Here is a 24,600-nt window from a genome sequence, read left to right on the forward strand (position 1 = left end):
TTTATTTTCAGTTTCTTTTTCTGCTAAATTGCCACGCCCACTTGTCGCTATATGTTTACTTGGGACAAGGCCTTTTTTTTCTGATTTATATTATGTGAACAATTCGAACAAACGCCGCCATCCGCCAAACAAGATTTTTATGCGCTTGTGATTGTTGTAGTAGATAAAGAAGAACCCGAGCCGAAACCTAACTGGGCCTAAGAAAATACAACAAATGATCTTGGCCTTATTATCGGAGTCATTTTTAGGGGGCTTAGGCTCAATGAATGTATGAAAGATAAACCATATTTTGGGCATAATTCGATATATATTAAAATATGTAAAATAAATTGAATCTTGTCTTAAGTCTAGAAAACCTAGAATAGAATAATTCTTTACTTAATTTACAATTACCTCCTTTACTCAATATATTCTTTAACATAAATTGGGTTTCAAATATGGTTCCAAATATAAATAGAATTATCCCCAGAGGTGAGGCCCAAAAGTTTTTAATTGTACGCCCAACCATTTTTGAAACAGATATGACTCGGATTTCATTTGGGCTGCTTGGTTTAAGGTTCAGTTGTTTGTTAAAAAGCAAAAAAGTTGTAATCGGTTTGCAGCCTGGTTATATTCCCATATTTCAATATCTGGCAACAATCAGGCTGCGGAGCCTGATGGCGGCCGTGGAAAACTTCAAACGGGCCCACATGCCAAAGGCTGGTTTTTTTTCGCCCCCCCACCCAAAACATGTGCGGGCCCAGCTGGGCATGGGAATTTTTGCTTTTTCGTAAAATGTCAGCAAGCACGTTTGCTGCCACAGATACTCGTGTTACGGATGCGGATACAGATACGGATACAAATGTGCTCGAATAGCTCGCTTGAACTATGACCAACAAATTTGCCATTGCCAAAATGTGAAGTGCTCGGTCTGTCTGTGTGTTATGCTTTAATTTTGCATTTGGCAATTTTCATTTTAGCTAAATGTGCGTTGGGCTGCTGTCACGCCCACTGCTGCCCAATTCCACACACTGTTTGCTGCTGCGTCCTCCAAAAGTAAACAGCAAACCAAACTGGGCCTCGACGACTGAATAAACAAGAGAAAACAAACAGGACACGGACACGGACACGGACACACACACACACACGCACACGAGGACGAAAAAAACAATTTTAGCATTTTACTTTGTGCGACAGGCAACAACGAAGCCAAAGTATTGACCAGCTTTTGTTAGCCTGAGATACAGACACATATCTAGATGCTTAAATATGTAACCAAGTATATGTAAGTGTTGTGCATGTGTGTGTGTGCGTGTGTGTGTGTGTGCGTGTGTGTATTGGCTCAATATTTTTTGACAATCATGGCTGTAGCACATGAGCCGCACTGCGTTCCGACAATCAAAAAATAACATCAAGAGTTGGCGGCATTTCCGGCCAAAAAGGCTGCACAGTTTTTTGGCCAGGGAAGCGGCCAGGAAGAGGGCGTGGTTGTGTTTGTGCTGTCGCTGCCTATTGGCCCGCAGCACTTTTTGCGTATAATTATGGCAGCATAAACAACAACACACACACACACGCACACGCGCAGCTCATCGGAGTTGGGGCCAATTGCAACAGCTGTTGCCATCTGCATGATCAGCCTTCCCCTCGTTCTGCTCGGCAGCCACCTCTTCGGCCTTGTCATGTTCGTGTTAATGGATTTTACTGTTTTTGCAGCTTTTGCTGTTGTTTTTTTTTTCTTGTTATGCTGCACAGTTGCATAATTGAAAATTAATTATTTACAAATTGTTAAATTGGCAGCCGCTTAATCAGCTGCCCGCCCAGCAGCCGGAGTTATCAATCAAAAGCCGCTTAACTAGCCGTCAAATTGGCTCCCAATTGCAAGCTAACATTAGATATTGTTGGGCAGAATTCCTAACTACAGTTAAAACTCTTACCGAAGAACAATCCTAACTAGGCTTCTGCTTCATGACTTCAATATCTCGTCATTTTGCCAAAACTCAGACAGAATTCTAACATTAACAAAAGTCGCTTAACTAGCCGTCAAATTGGCAAACTAACATTAGACACTGCCAACTACAGTTAAACCTCTTTAGCAAGTATAAATTAAAGTCCTTTTCAATCTCCAAAAACTTTGACAAAGCTCAGCCAATTTTCTCAAAGAAAACAATTTAGTTGATCTCTAAATTAGCTTCCCTTTACAACATTCTTAGACATTTTTTGTGCAAAATAAATTTTCATGCTCCTCCAGTACTTTAATTTGGATGTAAAGAATCTCTTTCCTTTTACTTTGTTTTTGTTGTAAAGAATGTATTTTAGTTTATTTTTTATTTGATTCTCGCTAGAAAAATTACATTTGCAAAATAGATTCGGAGCTTTTTTATTATTGGATCAAATATCAAATAAAACAAATGAAAAAATAAACCAGGCCTCACAGCTGTAACTGTTTGTGGACATTAATTAAGTTTCCTTTTTGTTTTCCTGCATTCAAATTAATTTCTTAATGCTTTAACTATTTATTAAATTTCAATTGGAATTTTCCCTGCCTTGTGCTTTTCATTCATTTTGTTTGGCAAACTTTTAGCATACCTTTCAATGCCTTTGTAATAGTTGGCGTCTCTTTGAGTCGTTTGGCAGATGATGATTCAATTTAGGCAAGCCCGACTGTATACACATGCTTATTTACTCAAGAAACTGTAGACCCGGCTGCCTTTTGCAATTGAATTCACTCGCATTTGATTTATATTGGAATTTATTCCCTTGGCTGTGTTACAAATTGATTGATTAATTCAATAAAGCGCTGATAGCTAGCGACTGCATAACTTGACCCGGCACGCCCCCCGTGGGCGCCAATATTGGCCCTTTGGCAGCCTCACCTGCAAACAGGCAACAACTAAACAAATAGCCGGGCAATCAAAGCAAAAAAAAAAAAAACACATAAAAATATACAGACAAAAAAAGAACACGAAATGAATATCCATTTCAGAGATTGGCCCTTTATGCAACCGAACTCTGCACTGAGCTGGCCTGAGCCGAGCTGAGCTGAGCCAAGCTGAGAGCTGTGTGATTAGAGTAATGCACTAGCCATGATGTATTTGTGCGGCACTTGCAACACTTGCAGCAACTACTTACTGCTAAGTATGAACAGCAAAAGTCAATATAATAAACAAGGCGAGTCGAGTGGGTCGAGCTGGCATCCTGCTGTCGTATAGCATGAAATGAACAAGGCCATAAAAATGAGAAAGAGAGCAAAAGCTACTACGCATTCGCCGCAGTTTAAATACCCTTATCTATTAAATAAACAAATAGATATGCAGATATATAGCTAAATCCACGAATTGGATCAAGTTCAGCCAAGTCAGGCTGACGTATTTGGAAGAACAGAACGATTTGCAATATAAACTATATGATATAGTCATCCGATCTGCGTGCAACTAAATATAATTAGCAGCTAGCCCAAAGTTTCTTCTATTAACCGACAATTTATACTCTTTAGAAATATTTATAGTATGCTTTATATTATCTCAGTAATGTTTTGCTTCAATGCTTTATATCTAGCGTAACATGTTTGTAGTACCCGCTCCAAGGCCATAAAAACAATTGCCAACTGTCAATATGTCACAAACAAATACACACACACACACACACACACACCCGCACACACGCACACCCGTTCACGAAGGAAAACGGCATTGTTGTCCATATGCCCTGTCGCTCGACTACAGTCTTTAATTTGCTTTTGCCAACGGAATACAATGGCAATAACCATAACGTCGGCCACGCCCATTAGCCCGCCCACTCGTTCTAATGTGAATGAAAAATGCGAACGGAATTGATATTGATGCAAATGAAAAATATTTCAACTATTCGCGCGACGCAAGTAACTCGCAGCAGTGCGTATTTCTGTTACATGCACAATGAGCGTGCATGTGTGTGCGAGTGTGTGTGTGTGTGCGTGTGTGTGAATACGTGTGTGTCTGTGCTGGCAAAAGCTGTAACATGCTCGTGCTCCCAATGTTTATTTATTCATTACAAGTAATACGCGAATGCTTTACCCTACAAGCCCCTCCGCACAGGACCTCATCCCAGCGCCTGTCACGCCCCAAACCCGCCGCCATTCCGCGCAGCTGTGTAATGTAATATTTTTGTACATTTTAGATGCATGTCATTTGGCCAGGTGCATTTTTAAAAAACGGACTTGCATAACACGTTAGTGCAAAACGTTGCGCGGAGAAAATGCGAAAATATGATTAGGACTTGGAGCAGGTGATGCGACTTTCGACTAGACAGACCAAGCATGACAAACAGACAGGGAGGGTAGGGGTGACGTTCCTTTGTAATTACGTAAAGAGCATAAATAATTCTGCGCTACGCTAATGAAAAGTCAGCCAAATGCTGCTCTATAAGAACATTACTTTATCCCTCTCTCCCACTAAGCTGCGGCTAAGCGCCTTTTTGTTCACAGCAAGCGCGACTTTTAGTTTTAGTGGAATTCGCTATCATAAAGCCAGCAGCTATATCTATTAATTAAGAGACTTTTCATATGTTAAAGTTAAAATATTTTCCTATTTTTGGCTGATAAATTGAAATGTATTTTGTACAACATGTCGCTGGGGCCAAGCTCAAAGAACTCGTAGACTATAAAAGCCAGACGAAAAAAAAATTTGGTATGTGAATTCTCTCATCAATCAGAAGAAACATGATCTGACTGAATACCTTTTGTTAAATGTTTCTAAGAAAGTTTCGCTGAGAAATGTAGCAAATAAAATGTTTTTTTTTTCTATAAATTACAATAATATAAATGGTAACATTCCATTCATGTAGCTACTCGAAGCAAATTTGCAAAGAATTTCAACAAAGTTCTTTATGACTCGTTTGCAGCAAATATTTGGAAAAGTTTGTTTATATATTTTCATGAGCAAAATACTCAACAGTTTCCCTTAAAATGCAGTCAATATTTATGAGTACTCTGCACACACATACATCGTATAATGTATGTCTGTATGCTTGATGTGTGTCTCAATTAAGTTGAACTGCCAACTGTGCCTTCGCTCCGCTGCGGTCAGTTTACAATTTGCAGGTTATTCATGTGGGCGTGTTTATGCGTACATATGTGCGCTGTTTTGTGTGTTTGTACGTTTGCGGCACGGACATTCAAACAGTAAACATTTCAACAGGCTTTCATGTCAGTTAAGAGCGTAGCGAAGAGTCCGGGCCGTAAATTACAAGCGAATGCGCCAATTAATCATACGCACTGTGTGCCCAAGCGTGACAAGGCCACACACACACACACACACAGAGGGAGATGGAGAGAGAGAAAGAGAGAGAGAGAGAGAGAGAGAAAGAGAGAAAGATGGCCACGCCCCACATTTCATAAATAGGCAACCGAATTTAAACCAGGCGCATTTGTTTTGCCATGCAGAAGGAATATTTTATATTCTCTTTTGATACCCTAGAAAATAGTTTATGTAAGGGTGTGATAGGCTTGGATTTACGCAAGTGACAGCCAATAGAAGGCAGTTTCAAGCATATAAAAGTTAATATTCGCCTGTGCTACATACTTAGGAGAGTTTGATCTATACCCCGCCGCTCTTAGCTCAGAGAACTCAGAAATTCTAGGTGCTATAGACAGCAAATCATATCATATACCCTATGTGTTTATATTTTCTATCCCCAACTGCATAAAAGCAAATTTGAATAAGTATTTTATTAATTTAGTTGACACAAAAGTTTTCTTTTAATCCAATATATTCTAGCTACAGGGCATCTGTTGTCGAGCCTTCTATACTTTGCAAGTTGTCTTCAGCCATAAAATGAAATTAATTTGCATTTGGTAAGGTAAAATGCGTTTATTAGAAATAATAAATGCATTTCCATAAATTTTCCACAGCTCTGCAGTTTCCCTAAATTGCCTGGCCTGGCCAACAGGTGGCGCTAGCTGCTGCTCATTTTCCTGCTGTTCGCCTGCTTGTCCACTTTTAATGGGTAAAAAATGTGAATGTCAGGTGTACGGCAGGTCGTAACAGGTCCCTTGCAACGCAATACACGCACTCTCGTTCTGGCTTTCTATGTGGTCCTCTGACAGGTTCTGCTGTCCCCTTGGCCAAAAAGCGTGTGCTCCGCATAGAAATTCATGAATTTTAAAGCTGCCATCAATTGTGTGCGACGGTTGAGGCTTTGTCCTCCGTGTGTCCTGACCGGTGCGTTGCGGTCAGCTCCTGTCCGTATCCTGTTATGCTGTGTCCATTATTATGCTATCAAACACACACTCACACGTGCACACACACACAGAGACAGAGCCACTTGTGACACACATTCGCACAGATTGACAACTCTGCTAATTTTCTACTCAAATGAAATTTTCGCTCAAATTACATTTTCCAACTTGCCGCTCAGATTACATTTGTGTTGCCGCAGCTATATCTGTCTGGATACCATCTCACATCCTGCCTAACGACATGTTTGGTCGAAATTGTATTACGAATTGTAATTTATTTGTCGTTTAACTGTTGCCAATTTTAACGCATGAGACCTGGCAATTGAGACATGCAATATATATAGAGGACAAGTAGTCATATATACCATACATATATACCTCAGACAACTCAGACACTCGGATATTATTGATGGCTTGCCAGTTGTTGTTGATCGATTTGCCCAGTTGCCAGCCAAGAAATATAACTGCATTAATACAATGCGTGTCGGTGTGCGTGTGTCTGCTATGCACAAGGTACTACTAGGAAAATCAATTGGAGAAAAACAGGAAAATGCATGCCACTTGCAATCATCTAGCACAGATTTCTTGCCTGCCACAGCTCTAATTGAATTTTGCTGCAACCTTGCTCTGTGTGTAATACAAAAATGTTTATCGATTTATTGTCAGAGAAACAACCATATTTTTTCAGTTTAGAAAAAATGCAATTGCTTTCAACTGATTGCACTAAGCAGCAAAAGTACTTTACGGTATGAATGGAAAACCATTCATATTTTTCGGAGACTGTAAATGCGATTAAGGAAGAATGAATGAAGAATTGAAGTTAGCCTAAAAATGGAGAACTTGGATATGACATACTAACAGAAATACCCCGGCCTTATCCGTGACACGTTTAAAATAAATGAAAAGAATGCTTAAGTAAAAGCTTTGATCGCTTCTATACGGTAGACCCGAACCCGAACCCAACGAGCGTACCTCCAAAAGGGATTACAATAGATCCTAACTGTCACAGCAAACAAACTTTTAATTAATAAAGCATCAAATGTCCCGGAATGTTAAGGTGTAACTTAGAGTCTGTAGCAAACGCAACGAACTAAATCGCGGTTTAATTCAAACAAAGCCCAAAAAGCATTCAAAAAAAAAAGAATAGCGGAAGGATAAAGGAAACACTTTGCGTACGTTTCCTTTGCCCAGACCAGTTTAATTAATGGCAAAAGCAAATATTTTCGCAGATGTTCATTGTTTTTTTTCCCTCACTGCAAATTGAATACAGCTTTGGCTTCCCTTTTGAATATGCAACGAACAGCGGAATATGCTTGAAATGTAATCAGCTTACCGAATGCCTAGAAATAGCCTAGAATTCACTGAATCGTATTAGTATGCAGTGGCACGGACTAACAATGTCAGCTGCAGCTCGCCGAATATGCGCATATAAGAATATTACGTATACGCCGCGTTCTTCTTTTTTTGTTGTATCTATGCGTATTTCTGTTTTTTTTTTTTTTTTTATGCGGCTGTCGTTGACAAACTGCACGGCGGGCATCAGGCAAAATTGTGCGTCATTGCCATATATCCTGGCCGCGTGCTCAGGTACTCTGACAATGGGCGTAAGCGGGCGTGGCTGCCGTGTAAAAGCAACAAAATGAACATGCGCGTATGATGGAGCGCTTGGCAATGGCAGCGAAATGACGACACTTGAAATTGTTCTGCGTAGCTCCTTCCTGCCCGCGGCTCCAGCAACGGCTCTGGCACTGACAGCGGCTCCTACTCCGGCTCCGGCTATGCCATGTGCCCGGCGTCGCAACAGGACGCATTCGTCAAAACGCTGGCGACATTCATCACGTCATTCATGTCAACATGAACGTCGGGTTCAGCGTCATTGTCTCTATCAGCGTTTAGAATGCGCTTACTTTAAGCACATAACTTAGCCCGATACCCTATGCTTAAACGTGTCAAAAGAGTTGTCTGACTTTGCGGCACTGTTTGCCCGCTCACAGAGAGGGCATGGCTCTCTGCCCTCGGCCACTTGGCCACCCTCTCTCCAATCCAAAAACCTTTCATCACACACACTTTTAAAGCTTGAGTCCAATTGAGAATAGCTAGTTTTTTCTCGCTCCCGCTAACTTTTACACTGAAAAGAAAGTGTATATCGTAGTTCGTTGCAAGATGGTTTTTTTTTCGCTCTAAAAATAAGATTAATTAGCTGTAGCTGTAACTGTAACTGTTGCTGGCGGGGGGGCGACAGCTTTATCTAAAGCTTTGGCGCATAACTGTGGCTAAAACTGAAGCGGAATCGCCAGCAGAAGCTGATGTCGAGCGATTTAGCTGGGCCGCAGTGCAAAAAGCAAAAACACCTGAGATTTCCGTTTCCGTTGGGATTGAAAATGTTGCATGTTCTTGTTACCGTTACGCTTTGTTCCATTTTGCTGCCCCTCTCCATTTCGCCCGCTCCTTTTCTCTTTCTCGCCCTCGCACTCTCTCTCTCTCTATTATTTTCTGGCTGTTGTGCTCTCTGTCATGTCATGTATTCTGTGCTGCTGCGTTTCCTGTTGCCTTGCCAATATCCGCTAACCGTTTATATTTACCTTTACATTTACCGTTGCTGTTACCTTTACCATTCCTTTTACCGTTAGCTGTACCGATAGCTGTATTCTTGGCCCTACCTGTGGCCTGTTGTCGCTCTTGTTTCTCCAGCTCGTGCGCCAGCCCCTAATTTATTTATGTTGTCAAATTACACGACATAAATGAATCAATGGCTCCTGCGGCAATTGCCCAATACGGTGGCAGGTCATGTGCCACAGTCCTGCCAAGGACACACCTGTATAAATATACGTGTGTGTGTGTCTTTTTTTTTCTTGTGTGCGGCTGCCATTTTCAATTTGTGCTGCAGATGCGGCTGACTTATTATGAAAAATTGTGCACTGATTAATACAGGCGGCAGCGGGGCGTGGCAGCAGCAGCAGGAGCTACTTATTGTAGCCACACACAACACACACGCACACACATCCACAAGTACGTGCTGATTGCATTTGGCCTCGCATGATTGCAGCACTCGCCTTGTTGGCAGGACATCATTTAAGCCAGCATTGAGCACAAATTGCCAAATACTTGAGCGCATAAATCAATTAATTCTGAATGTCAGTTGACATTGTAAACATAAACATAAACACACACACACGCATGCACACCACAGTGACAACAATAACAACGACTTCGCACAAATCTTGATCAAATCTAGCTGCCGCACAGCGGGGCGCTTCTGCCCCCTTCAAGCTCCAGAAATAGAGCCCAAAATAAACACAACCAATATACATACACTTTTGTGTATGTGGCAAGTTTCACGCCCTGCGACCACACACAGCTGGCATCCAAGCCCAACCCCAACCCCAACCCCACGACCTACGAACCGCCGCAGTCGATACTCAAATTGTCTACAGACAGGCTTTTATCTATGCGGCTGGGGTCCTTCTTGTTGTCGTTTTGGGTAGTGCGACGTCATTTAATGAAGCGTTCGCTTTGTTATTTACTTGGGCTTTCAATATGTGGGTTTGCTACATTTTTTTTTTTTTTTTGCCATTTTTATTAATGGTTCCCGTGCGTTTTCAATACTGCGGCTAAGGCCCCCTGCAACGCACGTAGCCCAAATGAATAAAAAATATGTCTCCTTAGCCACAATAGGCGCTCAATGGCATGTACATATATTTAAAATGAGTCTTAGGCTTTTGAAATTTATGCTATTACGCTGCCGCATTCATTTTAAAGAAGTATTCCACATGGCTTTCACATTTTTGTACGTCTTTATTTTCGCTTAGTGCTGTGAAATGTTGTCTAGCGTTGTTAATCAGTGTTGTAAAGTTATCCAATAGTTGACAAGTGCTTTAGATAGCTTGAATTTTCAATTTGTCTTTAATTTAAAGTCTTCTCTCATTTAAAGCCTCCTCTCCTCTCAAAAACACTCTATTTAACCTATTTAAACTATTTATGTTTGCCTTTTACAACACACGCATTTCCATTGTTGCTGTTAACACTTGAAAGGCAGCTGTTAAACTTAACGAGCACTTTACGTTTCTGAGAGACTCTTTGAAATCTATATAGATATTCGAAAATTGGGCAGCTAATGCCCGTACCTCAGAGCATCCACTTATTTTATTAGTATATTGAATAAATTTCGTGTGCGGATATTTATTTGCTCGTAATGTTGTCACATCTAATTGAAAGCGGTATTAAACAACAATTTGGCATAATCCATTCCAATTTATGTACATGCTTCATAAATAACACGAAAAAAGTTGGCCGGAAGTGCGCAAAGAAAACGACGACCGAAGACAGCACGAGAAATAATTACGCAAACACACACACACACAGGCAAACAAACACACACGCACAGGCACACATATGTACAGAAGCTATAAAAAAGAATACAGTCGATATATGCGAAGTAAAATTGAAGGGGAGCAGCGGCCCAGCTGATAAAGCGGCTGTTGACGCAAGGCGCAGTTTAAAGCTGTCATTGTTATACCCTGTAGCCATAAAAAGGCTAGGAAAATACGGCTAAAATTAATCAAAGAAAATTGGGATAAAATGCAGAGCAAGGCAATTGTAAGCTTGTTAGAAACATTATGTAAAAATTCACAGATAAAGCTAATGATATCGCCTGTCTATCGCTTTTCTATCTTCCAGCCTCTAGGAGCGTTAATATGCATTTATTTGTTCGTCTATGTTTTCGTCTCAATTGCAGGGCATCTGCTAGTCGAATACATTCGAAACGTGCCCACTTGTCTGTTTGCACAATATGTAACTGTTAAAATGAAAGTTTATGCCCTGCCTTTCATTACCCATTTGTTCTTGTGTGACCACTGGCCGGGCGATAAGTGAAATAAAATGAGCTTTCGGCTCAAGTTGGCCCCGAACCCGAAACCCGACCCCCGACCCATAAACCGACCCCGCTGACCCCATTACCCATTCGAGGCCAGTAAGCAGCATGCGGTCTTGTAAATTCATTTAGCAAACTGGCTAAGAATGCTTGCGACCATTTTTGTGCGCCAAAGTTTTGAGATTTAGTTCAAGTCTACGGCTTTCTAAGTTGGCCAGCTCGACAATTCATCAAAATGCAGGCGGTCGGAAGGCGTGGCCCGGAGGGTTAGACGCGCACGGGGCCATGGATTTTACGAAAGCTTTTGTGCGATTGCTACAAAAATCGTATAAAACTTTTTGCCAGTCGGATACAGAGTGTGTCTCTGTGGTGTGTGTGTGTGTGTGTGTGTGCGTGTGCATTGGTGTGTGTGTGTATAAATTGTTGTCAAACTGTAGCCAAAACATTTCAAGACGCTGAAAATTCTGTTGTGCAAAAGTTTTGTCCAGTTATTTAATTGAATTTAGCACCCAAAGGCGTTGAGGCCTTGCCCCCCTCTTAACCTCTCTCCCACTCTTTCCCCCTCCCTCTCCCTCTCTCTCTCTCTCTCTCTCTCTCTCTCACGCTCTATCTCATTCTCTATATTGTATTTATTTTGTTATTTGCCCGCTTAGATTTGTCCTTGCTCCGCCACGCCCACCGCATTTATGTTGTTGAGAAAATGATGTGGCCCGCCACATTTTGGGCAGCGGAGGGGTCGGGAGAAGGGTTGGCTGCAGTTGTGCTTGCAGCCGTATTTTGCGGAAAGTTTCTATGACTGTTTATTAAAGAGCTAAGCGCACTTAATAAGCTTATGCCTGCATGTCGGCCATGGCCCCAGTGTTGAGCAGTGGCCCGTTACTAGGAGTGTTGAGCAGAAAATGTTTACCATTCACACAATTCACAAAACAATTCAAATTAAATAGAAACTCACAAATGCCTAAGACTGGCTTTGACTTGCCTCGTCAACCCTCTCTCTCCCACTCTCCCTCTCTCTCTCTCTCTCTCTGTCGCTCTCTCTCTCTCCCTCTCCCGCTCTTAACAGCACTGCAGCTGGTAGAGCAGCAGCTGCTGGAATGTGTTTTAAAATAATATTGCATAATAGCCGTCTGAGCAGCCAGAAGAAGCCATGGCAGTGGCTGCACTGTGTGCAAAATGTATAAATTTTTGGTCTCAAAAATGATCTATTATATATTAACAGTATTTATATTAAAAAATGCCTAAAATGCAATTCATTTATCTCATTCCCAAACAGCTCCATTACTTGCTGTTAATTTAACAGCTTTTGATTCCGTTTACATTTCTGCTATATAACATAACAGTTTTAATATATATACAAATGTAAAGTATCCAAAGTGCAATGTTAATTAGCAGAAATGTTAAGAATAAAGTATTCCTAGAAAGCTGTAAATGTATAACAGAAATATGTTATTCGATTGACAATTCAATAACTTTTTAGCCACAAATAATCTAAATTTAGCCCACAGTACGAAAGCCAGAAGCAATGCAAGAAATAGCTGAGCATGCTTAAGTTTGTTTTGTATGCGTACGTGTCTGTGTGTGTTTGTGTGTTTGTGTGTTTGCGTGCAAACATTTTAATTGCTCAAACATAAGTCGAACAAATTGAGTGTCCCAGGCTCAGTGTCGAGCACTTTGCTTTACCAATGTCTGCCGCTGCTGACAAGAATGCATTTTACTTCATAATTCGTTCGGCACTTAATCGGATTGCGGCCGTGTGCAAATCAAATACAATAAAGAGTAAAGTCCTTTACCAGGAGGCCGCAGAGCGTCATTAATATGCGTAAAACGCAATGGAAACCATGCCGGATTTAATAATATTAAAACGTCGACAACGACGACGACGACGACGTCTGCCGCAACCTTCGCTTACCACTTAACATAATGATGACTGAGGCGCGGGGGCATGGCGAGGCGAGATATGGTGGCTTGCGGTGTCGATTGCCGTGGTGTGGTCTGGTTTTGGGTCGCCATTAAACACAATTAATTGCTCACACTTAACACAGGCGAAACAGTCCGACCGGAAGCTCAGAAACTGCCGTCAACAGTCACCAGTCAGCAGTCAGTCATTATACAACACTGGCAGCTCGTGCTGATGCCCCCTGTTGGCTCCTGCCCGTGCGGGTATGTTAATTACGCACGTATGGCTATTTAAATTGGCTTTTCTGTCGGTTCGAAATGTTAGTTTTATGTTAATTAACCATTGTTTATGCCAATTATGGCATCTGTGCTGAGGCAGAAGCTTCTGCCATGCTGCCAATCCTCTCGAGCGGCACGAGTCAGCATTTGTCCGGATTGCGGCCAGAGAGAAGAGTGAGTACAGCAAGGCCTGGGCATACGTTGATAATAATTTGCAGCTGTTGTCTGTTAGATAACTTTAATTATGTCTCATCTTTATGAGCACATCTACACTTAAAATGGAAAGCCATAAGCTGTATGGGTCAGGAAAAACAGAAACCAGCTAAATGCATTGACAATACTTTACTCTCAAGCATACCTGACGTGCCTTAGCTATAATATAGTATACGCATACAGTAGTCACTCACAAAAGAGAACACTTTCCTTTGAGTTCTTACAAATTAGGGAAGATCTTCTTTTGCATACCATAAATGATTGCATATTATAAACTAAATTTGTAAATGCAATCCTAAGTTGGGCTAAGTGAAACAATAATTCGAGCAGGTTGCCGGTTCGAATCCCTGGCTAACTGTAAAGATTTTGTGACAATCATGCGACTGTCGAGCGAGCATGACAGCTTTAAGCTATACTTTATACCTAAAATAATCAAAAATGAAGTTGTGCTCAATAAATGAGTTGTCTAACTGACGTTTGGGTTGCGGGCTCGAGTCCCAGGCTAACATTGAGTCATAATTGCCAAACAGTCTCTGCATATATTTTATGACATGTTCCACTTTAATGCGCAGCAAATTAATAATGCTCTCTGTTAAGAAATTGCTGCTGCTATCAGAATCATAGTTTAATATTTGTATGAATATTTTTGGCCACGTCTACAATGGCTCAAGCATATCAAAAACAAATCCGATTTGTTTGCCTCCCGCTCCTGTAATGTATATATATATGTATATATGTATATATATACACATATGCAGGGCGACTTACACTTAATTCGTCTCAGATTTTGATATGCGCCGGAATTTGACAAGTGCTCCTGAAACGGAATTCTCGAATATGTGCGCGCCCGCTAGGCTGGGGCTAGCTGGGGGCCTTCGCTGTCTGCTCAAAGACAAAAGGACATGGGTATCCAAGGATCTGTGTCGCACACACGCACACGCACACACGCGCTCACACCTCGCATTTTCTGTGCCATTGTTGCCAGCGCCAGACGCTGTCATATACACATGTGATTACTTATTGTGCTGCGAGTGTGTGTGTGTGTCTGTGTCCGTTTCAGTGTTGGAAAATGTGTGCACATAATGTGCTCTCTTTTGGTTTATGTATTTATATACACATTTCATTTCACTTAAGCTCTTTTAAACATATTTAAAGTACGTGATGTTTAATGTCTTCAGAGCATTTGCCCCACACACATACACACACGCACACAGGCCGCCTAGGGTGTGTGTGTGTGTGTGTGTGTGTGGATTTCATTCTTTACCTTTTGCATAAGCAAATTTTAATATGTTTAACTCGTTTCGAGCGGGCATGAACAACTTTCAAGTCGCAGAGCGTTAATTTTTGAACAGCAGCCGCACCCTTCGACCTCTGCCTTGTGTGTGTGTGCCTGTGTGTGTGTGTGTGTGTGTATGTGTGTGTGTGTGGCCTAGGCACATAAATGTCAACTGGCGCACTCATCCATCAATGAGCTTTGAAAAATTAACACTGTGAGCGACAGTGGCAAAGGACATTCATCCTGGATGATACCAGCCAGCGAATGCGGCCTGTCGCTTTAAATTATGCAAAACGTTACAATTCCCTGGCTCAAAAAGGTGTGGCCAAAATGATGAATTGTGTTGCCAAAGAGTTGCCCTGTCCGCCACTGGCCCCGCCCCCGACCACAATGTGGACGATGTCGGACTATATTGGCTCCTGGTCAAACAACGTGACGAGTTTTACAGTGTCCGATCCACCTGTCCAAATAGATTCAATTCGATTAACTCGCATTGCACATCGGCATCCCAAAATGGCTACGTGACCAACGGCTCGGAGCGGGTCATTCAAGGATTTTAATTCAAATGTATTCACAGCGCGGAAAAACGTCGAACGTACTTTAAATAGATAAGTCTATGCTGGAGCAGGCATTTACGTAGGGCTTAAGGAATGAAAATGTTGCCTTTAGCTTCATTTAAAATTGTGGATTTTTTTGAAGGGGTTGGGGTTCATGGATTTCTGAATACAAATTGTTTAAGTCTAGGTATGTTAAAGTCTAAATTCCGGGCTTTATGTCTTTGGCTTTTATGAGCCATGAGTTCCCTTAATACAGATGGTGGCTAACTCTTCTATATATTCTATTTATGTTAAGTCGCATTAAGTATTTTCCTACACTGTAAAGAACACCATTATTAAGTGTTTTAAACGAAAAGCAAGTTTAGGAATGCGAGTAAGAAAATAAGAGTAGTATCTATGTATTTATGTTAACAAATACATATTTGTATAAATATTTGCAACTGCTGCTCTCAGCTCTGAGTCAATTTGCAACAGAATATATTTTCCAGTGCGTATTTATGAGCATTTGTTGCATTAATTTTGTTTTTTTTTTTTTCGCCAGTTGCAATTCACTTTGATTTTTATTTCAACAAGTAAACATCAACAAGAGTTCAAACCAGCAAAATGCACCCAACAACACAACCAAAGCCAGCTCCACTGTCACATAACCCTCACAATCACCCAACCCCAACCCCACCCCCCCTTGCCCGACTCCAGCTTGCTAATACGTTTTTATTTTTATGTATTTCTCTTGTCTATTTCTAGTTGTGCTTTTGTATTTGCCCATTTTAATGAGTGTAGCTAAAAACAACTACAAACAAAAAAAAAACAACTACAAACTAAACCAAATACAAAGCATTTTTTACATCAACAACAACAACAACAACAACAACAATCATCAATACACGAATGTGACAATAAAAACAAAGCAAAAGCAAATTAAAAAGAAAGCAAATCAAATTTTAGTTGCACCACAACAAGAACAACAACAACAAGAACAACAAGCACAGTGATAAAGCACAAACGCAGGGAGAGAACAACAAACAACAACAACAAGACACGATTTCCGATCAACTTAGTTGCCTTTAAAGCTGCATATATCCCGAATATCCTGCACATTTTAACATCTCGTTGTCTAGCGTGTGTCCTTGTGTGTCCTTGTGTGTGTGCTTGTCCAGTGTCAAGTGTCCCGTGTCCTTAGACCCACCGCCTACACACACTTTCCCGCTTACCTTTGCTCGCTCTCTATCCATCTCTTTCTCTCTGTGCCTATCTTTCTCTCTCTCGCTCTCTCTCGCTCTGTGTGTGTCTTTCTTTATCTCACTCTCCAGCCCTGTGTTTTGGGTGTCTAGCACTAAGCACTTGCGCACCACCAGCACCATCAGCAAGGGGCCGACAGGGGCCAACAACAACATCAAGAACAAGAACAAGAACAACAATAAGAACAACAGCAACAAGAACAAGTACAATTAGCACCACCGACCAGGTCAGTGTCTGTGTGATTACCCCACTCCTGCTCGTCACACCATCCACATACCAGCACCACAATTGCACATTACTACCATAGATACCCACGGCAGTATTACTACCGCATGGAGCGCGGCACCAGCGGTGGTCAGCAGCAACAGTCGCAGTCGCACCATCCGCACCACCATCAGCAGCAGCAGCAGCAGCAGCACCACCACCAACAGCAGCAGCAGCATCAGTCGCGGCACCAGCATGTGGTATCTGTGCATAGCTACGATCCGTATATGATTGCCGGCGATGCGGATGAGGAGCATACCTCGGGCACATCCTCGTTTGATAATCCGGCAACGAAAAAGAAACCGCCCAAGCTGAAGCCCATCCATCGTTCACTATCGATGGCCATTGATAATTATGCACCGATAGCGACCGAATTGGATTTAGATTTAGATGATGGCTTTATTGTGCATGAGCAGCCGCTGATCCACCGCTCGGCGTCGCCGCTGCCCGTGCGCTCGTCTGCACCGCCGCCGCAGACCCTAGCACTCCCAGCACAACAACAACAACAACAACATACTATTCCCCAACATATACCCGGTGGCGGCAGCGGTTCCGTGTCGCCGGCACTATCTGCACGCCAGCACCACCACCTACAACAACAACAACAACAGCACCACCAACAGCAACAACAACAACAACAACACCAGCAACACCAGCTGCATATGCACACATTCCAGCAACTGGCCGCACAGGCAGCTGCTGCACGACACCACCAGCTGCCACATACGCATGCACCGCATCAGCACCGCCAGCACACGCACCCGAGCTCGAGCAGCTCACCCACCTTGCACGCGGTCAGCCCAGTGCAACAGCAACAACAGCAACAGCAACAACATCACCAACGACAACAGCAACAACAACATCAACCGGATATTTATTTGGTTAGCAGCAGCAGCAGCCTGGGCGACACTGTGGGCGGTCTGGGCATGGGCCTGGGCCTGGGTCGCTCACAGCTGGGCGGCAGCGGCAGCACATCACCGATACAGTTCATCGATGTCGATGATATGCTGCCGCGTGCTGCCGCACAGCAGCAGCAGCACCACCACCCGCATCCGCATCCGCACGCGCAGCAGCAGCAGCTGAAAAAGAACCTGTTCCGGCGCTCAGACACAATTGACGTTCATCCGTCTACCAATTTTCAGATGAAGAAAACGCATTCCTTCCACGCCCAACAGGATCCCGCCGCCATGGAACAAATCCAGCTGGCCGTCGCCGCCGGCTCGGCCACCTCCAGCCGACGCACCAGCTCGGTGCGCGCCAATTTCCTGATGCCCGGCCCGCCGGCCGGCAAGGAGATCTCCCGTTCGCCCTCGCCCAGTCGCCGCGGTTGTCGTTCGCATCGCTCCTTCAATGATCCCGGGCGACGACCCAGCAGCAAGCCCGAATCCGTGGTGGAGTCCCAAATCCGGCATCCCTCGTTGAACGATGATCTGCTGGAGCCGCTCGACGGCCGTTCGCTGTTTCCGCCAACGAATCTGTCGCTGGAGAACGAGCTGTTTGTAGAGTCGCGTTCGCGCAGCAATAGCCATACCAAAATGGAGGAGCTGGGCGTGGCGGAGCTGGCGGCCGCTGCTGTGGCTGTGCAGCGCATGCGCAAGAGCTCCGGTTCGTTTGATGAGACGGCGCCTGTCCTGGCCGCCGGCCACAGCGCCACCCATCCGCCCGCTGCCTCCGCCTCGAACAGCATTAAGCAAAAGCGCGAACCACATCCTCACTCGCGCCAGCAGAGCACCCACAGCCTGGAGCTGGACGGACGACCGTCCACCAGCAGCGCCGCCGCCCACACTATGCAGCTGCACAGCGCGGCGGCCGCCGCGAGCGCCGCGTATCATTTCAAGCGTGGCGCCCAGCACGGACGCTCACTGTACCTGTCGCCCAGCAATCTGGAGGAACTGACCGTGCATCGGCCTGGCCTGCTGGCGGCAGCCGCCGCCTTCCAGGGCACCAATGCCAGCGCCAGTGTCAAGCAGGCCAAGGCACTGCACAGCGCCAGCGTACGGCTGCGCAGCTATCGCGAGGCGCTCAGCGCCACCAAGAAGTCCAAGAGCTTTATAGCCGAGGCCAGCGGCGCAACCTCGGCCGGCGATGATTTTGAGCTTGGCTCGGCCTCACCCCACCGAAGGAACAGTCGCCCGCTGTCGACGGCGGTGCCCAGCGTGGCGGCCGGCACGGCCGCTGTGGTCAATGTGGACGAGATCAAGCGCAGTCCACGTCCAATTACCGCTGCCGCCGTCGCGGCCGCGTTCATCGAGGAGAAGCGACCGTCGTTCGAGCGCAAATCCTCGCTCACCTACGAGCACGAGCTGACCGATGCCGCCTTTGCCGCTCAGGTGCTGCGTCCCTTCCATCATAAGCTGGCCGCCGGACGCAAGGCGTCCCTAAGCGGTGGCTCGCACAAGCTCAAAAAGAAATCGCTGAGCGACGATACCGACGAGGACGAGGAGGCGGACCGCAAGCGCAAACGCATCGTTTGCATTGTCCTGGCCACGGTGCTGTTGTGCCTCGTGTGCGCCAGCGTCTTCGTGCTCATCGTGACGCTCACCTCCGGCCAGAGCCAGTCCGGCAAAAAGTCGCACACTTTCAGCAGGGACACGCCCGTCCACTACACGGGCATGCGACCATCATGAACTCCAACAACAACAGCAATCGATTGCCGCATTTGGCCCAGTGCTGCACTTTCGGCTATTTCGTTGGCTTTCACTTCCGTTTCCGCTGCGCTTACGTGCACTTCAACTTCTACTTCTGCTTCTTCTTCTTCTTCTTCTTCACCAATCCTGTATCCTGCATTCTGTGTGTGCGTGCGTGTAATTGTGAGCCGCTTCGATTGTTCTCTCCAGTGTCACAGCAGTCAACCAGCTGCCAGTAGCTGTCTAATTGAGGACGAGCCGCAGCAGCAGTTGCAGCGGAAACAACAGCCACAACAACAACAACAATTGGCCGCAATTCGTGAGAATTGCAATTGAAAAACTAACGCACCAAGTCGCGCGCCTGTAAGTAGGCAATGCCTTTTTTCACAACAATTTCCGCTTTCCCTTATTATTTTGTTATCGTTATCGATTATCATAAAGAACTATTCTCGAAGTGAAAACCAGTTCGGATTTGCTCAACACTGTGCAAACTATAAAATACAATACGTTTACCAACACCACAGAAAGCAAAAAGCGCATTAAATGCGATGAGTTTAGCCCTAGTTATCTATTGTCACCACTCTTAGTGAAAACATAACCAAAAATTAACCACTTTTAAGTGGAAACCAGTTCGGCTTTTTCAACACAGTGCAAACTATAAAATACAACACGTTTACCAACACTACACATTCAAATTATTTTAAATATCACTGAATTTGCGATCCGTTTCTCCCGTTCGTGTCACGACTTTCGTTCAGCTCTAGTCTCTTAATCGAAACAAAACCAAATAAATAAATAAATAAATAATGTAAAAGAAAAAAAAACAGCTCAATTTATCAATTGTTTCTCTGGCGCAAAATATTTTCGACTTTTTGCCAAGCCAATAACAAATGTCAATAATAATTTGCACTCAATTTTTTTTGAGTTTTTCATTTCTTTACCATACAAAAATTCTTGCTCATGGCATGATTTTTAAATAAGGCAACTTTTCGACCAAATATGTAAGTCATATATATGGTATGTGGCCAGCGTGACCTTTGCTGGCAGCAATGTGTGATAAAAAGTAACTTTTGTGTGAAATTCAGTTAAATTGATTGCAGATTTTGTAAATAATGCTTGCCAAACAAAACTGCAACTCACTTATAAATATTTGAAAATGTTTTCTTTTTTTAATATTCAACGTTAGCAAAATCATGATTTAAGCTTACCTTGCGTTAAAAGCTGAAGAAATGTTTCGAAGCGAATGAAAAGTTGAAAAATTATGTTGAAAATTTTAAGTAATCCGATTTCGATATCCGAAATATATGAAAGAATGACAATCGATAGATAATATCTAGAAGAGTCGAAAAATCGTAGATCAATTAAAAATCGCCCAAAAATAAACGAGATGTTTAAAATTTCTATTCTAAATTTCTTTGCACAAATTATGTAATTATGTTATTTTCCCATATGATATATATAAATCCTTTTAGATAATTTAATTCAACTTTAGTTCATGCAATCTCTAAAATTGCGAACAAATCCAAATGCAATTGGTTTCCATTCTTCGATGCCATTTGATTTTGGCATTACATATGCAAACGCATACGGGATAGTTATCAGACAGACTGGGTGGGTGAAAGAAGGGTGGGTGAGTCAGTTGGCCATATGCCCCGTAAAGCCATACAAATACCGTTACGTATTCCCCAATGAGCAGCTGCCAGATGCTGACTTACGAAAATTGAGCTGGCAAAAGCTCAGCAAATCTCGAGCATTACATAACCGACTCAATGACTAAGCGACTGCCTGACTAACTGACTTGCAAACACCAGCAGCACACATACGCACATACACAAGCACACACGCACACACACACACGTGCGTTGGCCATAAAAAATGATGCTTACCTCGACTTTAATGACTGTGGCTGTGACTGCAGCAGCAACAAGCAGCAGCAGCCACAGCAGCAGCAGCCCAAAGCCAAAGCCAAACCAAACTAATCAGCACTATGTGTGTGTGAGAGAGAGTGTGTGTGTGTGCGTGTGTGTGTGTGTTGTTTAGCCAAGCACAGACAATGACAATGGGCACTCACTGACTGACTGACTGACTGACTGACTGACTGACTGACTGAGGGACAGTTGGGCCTGCGTCTGCAAGGACCTTTTTGTTATCATGCTCACTTTTTATACTTTCACTTAATAGTTGTGTGTGTGTGTGTGTGTGCGTGTGTGCATCATTACGGGCAACGTGGCAACGGCTGTGGCATCCTTTTTATATGTGCGCCCACAGACATGCACGCTTATTTACACACACGCACACGCACAACACACAACAACAACAACACACACACACAAACACACGTAATTTTGCGTTTACGACATGAAACTAGGTTACTTTTTCATGTGCGCGTGAGTGAGTGTTGCAGCAACAATAACAACAACAACAACAAAAGGAGGAGCAACAATTGTTTACTGTTGGCAACGTGCCTCGTCCTGGTGACATTGCCCGCTCAGTTGGCTTCACGTCCTTGTCTCAGTGTCCTGTGAACGCCGCTCGGCGTGAGCAAATGCCCACGCGACCGCACGCCAAACAGCAAAAATCAACAACAACAACAACAATCTCCTTTAGCCACGCCCACTAAACGCATCAACAGCAAATTGACAGGCACATAGAATGCGTCTGATGGAAATGTCAAAGATATGTCTTTACTCTCATTTTTATACCCAAATAATAGGCATCAAATAATGAAAATGTCATCAGAGAGAGAGAGCGGCAGAAATAATAAAGAATAGAAAACACAACTATTTTAAGCAAGCCGAATTGTGAATACCTTTACTGGACTCTAGTATTTCTGCTTATCAAGAATATAAACTATATTAAATGATAAGTGTGGTTATGTTCCATAATTTGAGGTTAGGTCAGAATTGTTGAGCTATGGTTAACTTAGTTGAGGTTAGGTTAACTTAGTTGAGGTTAGGTTATATCAATTGTGGTTATGTTAGATATGTTGTGGTTATGTGGGATTATTTGGGTTAGCTTAATTGAGGTTAGGTTAGATCAGTTGAGGTTAGGTTGGAATAGTTGAGGATTGATTAAAATTTTTAAGGTTAGATTGAAATAATTGAGGCTTGGCTAAATTATTTGAGGTTAGGTTGGGTGGTTCGATCTCTCACACCTCGCACGCATTTGTATTAAATAAATAAAAAACGACAAACAAAACACTAATTAATAAAATGAATTATTCATAATTAAACTATTGCTCAAATAGAAAAACGGCATTAACAACTGAACTCTTGAACAGTTTAAAATTATTAAAACGTTTGTTTGTGCGTCATTTACACGCATTAAAATAATTGTAATTATAATTATAATTATGCATATCAGTGCCTTAACGCACATTCAACTGAAATATAAGCCGAGCCGACTTTTCATTTAATACCGTTAAATGTCAAAGTCAGTGAACGCAAAAGTTCAACTCATCAGCGCGGGGAAAAGCGTGCGGAAAACGCATGATGGAAATTTAAACAAGCATAAATAATCGAAAAACGTAATTAATATTGAAAATGATAAGCAACAACAAAAAAAAAAAAAAACAATGAAAAAATGAAATACAATTATTAATAACTTTTTTTGAAAGATGATTTCAAGTGCAGAAAGAAATCCATTAATCGAGCTAAAAGCCGTTTTAAAATGGGTCCCAATAATTAATTAAATACGAAACGAAAATCTGCTTTAAGTAGAGTCTGAGAAAAATATGTGTGATTAATGCCAAATACAGTGGACGCTAGCTAAATCGAACGCTTTTATTTAAGAGTTATTACGAGAAATCGGTATTTTTTTGAAAGGTTTTTTTAAGGATTTTTTCTAGCCCCACTTTATAAGAAAATATGTATATATAATATTTATATACACATATTTGAATTGTTACAGTTTATTTTCTTATGCGAGTAACTACTGTAGTTTTCTGATTTCACGATAATTTTCTGGTTTTCTTATCAAATAACTTTGCTAATTGATTTTTATTAGTTTTTATACTTAAATACATTTGCTATTCGCAATGCTCTTAAGTTCCTCAAGGTAAGAAACTCAGCTTAATTAATTTTTTCTTTTATGAGCTTTATTTTCATTTTGTGAAAACCTGAATTTAATAGCCTTTGCTTTCGCCAAAAAAACACTATATTCAAAAAGTCCGTATTTGAGGGAGGGAAACCTTAAAATTGCATTAATAATTTCAATTAAAAACCAACAAAACAACAACAACAACAACAACACACACATATACACACCACTTGCACGCTGTAAGTGAAGCAACTTCAGCAACTCAGAGGCCGGAAACTAATTAGTTACATTGTAGTTACATAGTCGTCGGTCTTCATCCGTCATGACTGCACATCAGGAGGCAGCTGCCCGGGCCCTTTGGGTGCCTTGTAGCCGCGTGAAGGGGGGGGGAAGGTAGCGGTGGCACGGGCTGTGCTGTTGCTTTCAACGCCGCATTTATAATTAAACAACATGAAAGACACAAAGAAGCAACATACACACGCGCACACACACACAGCACACCTGGTCACACACAACACACTTATACACACACACACACAGCTGGTCACACGGCACACAAAGCCGGAGACAAAGTGAGGCTGAAAGTTACACGGCGGCATTTATGAGCGCCCATAATGGCTGTTAACAATTTAACTTGTTTACCAGTGGGAAAGTTCTATGCTAATTGGTCTCAAATAGCCACACACGCACACACACGCACACACACACACACACTCGCACACACACACTCGCACACACAGTGTGCCCCATTATGCACGGTAGCTGTGTGCGGCACTTGCCAAGTGAATAATGGCAGCCACCCGCAGCCGCAGCCGTCACCTGTGTGTGCCCCTCGCCCGCTGCACTCCCCCCCCCCTCTGTCGTCATTAACACATTGCGCCTACGCCTCAAAGGGGGGGCTGGGGGCTGCAACAGGACAGAACGATTACAACCGCAGACCACGTGATCCGCTCCAGACTCTTGTTTGAGTTTTTTATGCGCTTGCCTCTTGGCCCCTTCCGTTTAAATGCCGCCCGCTGGCCCAGCGACAGTTTTTTTTTTGGCTCAGCCGCATTCCTGTGCCTTGTGCATATATTAAATTTAATTTGTTATTTTAATACCCTATAAAAGCTGTTGCCCTGAAGGAGTTGTTGGCCGCAGTTGTAAAG

The 24,600-nt window shown here is 43.0% G+C and overlaps 1 protein-coding gene across 7 annotated transcripts in view; it reads left to right on the plus strand.

The window, feature by feature from the left end:
• LOC6625698 (uncharacterized) overlaps positions 1 to 24,600 on the plus strand; it is an 81,633-nt gene that overhangs the window by 54,329 nt on the left and 2,704 nt on the right. Inside the window, exons 3-4 of one of the 7 annotated variants that reach the window (XR_004303918.2) lie at positions 16,029 to 16,749; positions 16,831 to 19,777. The exons of 2 other annotated variants lie outside the window; for them this stretch is intronic. The gene's annotated coding sequence lies outside the window, so the exon portion shown is untranslated. Of the gene's footprint in view, positions 1 to 16,028; positions 19,778 to 24,600 lie in introns of all 7 variants that reach the window. 4 more of the 7 variants (XR_004303921.2, XR_004303917.2, XR_004303919.2 and 1 more) reach the window with 4 other exon arrangements.

Source organism: Drosophila virilis, chromosome 5 (assembly GCF_030788295.1).
Source record: "Drosophila virilis strain 15010-1051.87 chromosome 5, Dvir_AGI_RSII-ME, whole genome shotgun sequence".
In the NCBI taxonomy this organism is placed as follows: Eukaryota; Metazoa; Arthropoda; class Insecta; order Diptera; family Drosophilidae; genus Drosophila; species Drosophila virilis.